This window comes from Aplysia californica, unplaced genomic scaffold (genome assembly GCF_000002075.1).
Source record: "Aplysia californica isolate F4 #8 unplaced genomic scaffold, AplCal3.0 scaffold00001, whole genome shotgun sequence".
In the NCBI taxonomy this organism is placed as follows: domain Eukaryota; kingdom Metazoa; phylum Mollusca; class Gastropoda; order Aplysiida; family Aplysiidae; genus Aplysia; species Aplysia californica.
The window spans coordinates 2,143,775-2,145,406 of NW_004797271.1; the positions used below are offsets into that span (position 1 = coordinate 2,143,775).

The 1,632-nt window shown below is 38.4% G+C and overlaps 1 protein-coding gene across 1 annotated transcript in view; it reads right to left on the reverse strand.

Annotated features, from left to right (window-relative positions):
• Window positions 1–1,105, reverse strand: part of LOC101859896 (lipase member H-B) — a 7,802-nt gene extending 6,697 nt beyond the window's left edge. Inside the window, exon 1 of the mRNA XM_005088924.3 lies at window positions 915–1,105. The gene's annotated coding sequence lies outside the window, so the exon portion shown is untranslated. The remainder of the gene's footprint in view (window positions 1–914) is intronic.
• Window positions 1,106–1,632: the final 527 nt, after the last annotated feature.

Sequence of the window (1,632 nt, forward strand, 5' to 3'; positions counted from 1 at the left end):
ACACACACACACACACACACACACACACACACACACACCATGCAACACATACTCGCATACTCACGATTACAAGTAAACAAACATAAACATGTACACAAAAGCACGTAAAAATACACTCACACAACGTGACACACCTTTTTATAGAATATAAGTTCTTACTCTTTGAATCTCCCCCCCCCACCCCCGCCCAAACTACGGCAGTGCTGCTGATTGAAGTTGTCTTTAGGCCATTCCCACTTTTGCAGATTTGTCACTTTTATGTGAACTGCTATTTACGGGGTGCCTTGATAGTCCAAGTAGATTTTGTACTGTTGAGGCTAGAAAAGTGAGAAGAGTAAGTCTGATTCTACGTTTGGACAACTCATATGACCGTATACAGTTGCGAGCGCCGTAAAACCGTACTACCCCCCCAAAAAAAAATATTAAAAAATTCTTTGAATTGAGGTTTGGTCCTTCTAACATTCATCTTAATTTAGTTACATTATGTCGATTGAGGCATACACTATGAACACCTCCCTCCCTCCTCCAGCCCACTTCCTCCGCAAACAAACAATCAAACAAACAAACAAATAAACAAATAAACAAACAAACAAATAAACAAGCAAAACTCCCCACCACCAACAACAAAAAAGCATCCCTCAACTCGCAAGCGGATACCTGGGCCCCATAATAATTATGTTCATTGCGTACAATTTCTGTTCAAATAAAAATCCATAATGACTCCTTTTTTAAAGTTTAGTAACAGTGTTACAGCCCTTTCAACATAAAAGTTTGTATACGTGCCGAGGATTAGATACGTTACAAGAGAGTAAAAAACACAAAAAAGAAGGACGATAGATGATTGATAGGGGAAAAAAGGAGCAAACCACACCAGAGCACCCGCCAACCACCCACCTAACGACTACATCACTTACCAATAATGTGGCCAACTCTGAATCTGGCACTAACAGCTCCAGCAATCTGGGCCCCTAGGCTCACTCCGAGGATCGTGATGTTCGAACCCGAGACCCTAAAGGTAGAGGCCAGGTCTGTTAGGAAGTGGACTATCTGTTTTTCTGCAACAAAACGGTTTCAGGACAACGCTGATTTCTTAATCAGTTTGTCTACTCTATCCAATGCATCATCACTGTAACAGTTTCATCATTCATAACATTATTTATAATTACAAATTACAAGGGTATAATAACGGTCTTTGAATCATCATCTTCATATCATCAATTACAAGAAAATCTTGTAAACAAAAGTATTAATATTATTATTATTATTGCATGCATTATCATTATTGTTGTTGTTGTAATTGTTATTATTGTTATTATTATCTATTATTATTATTATTATTATCACTAGTAAAAGTACCCGTTTTACGAACGGAATAATAATGAAGAAGTATGAGGAAAGTTAAGAAGAGGAAAATGACTGAAAGCAGGAAAGAAACAAAACATAAATATTTTACCTTGAATTTATCTATGTAGCACCCCCTCTTGACTACCTCTAGGGGCAAGACTTCTTCTCCCTCTTCAAAGGCGTGGCATTATAAGGATTATAAAGACATAGGCCAATAATTGAAAGAAGGAGCCTAGACCCATAGATAGATCTCCTCCTCCTCCTCCTCCTCCTCCTCCTCCTCCTCCT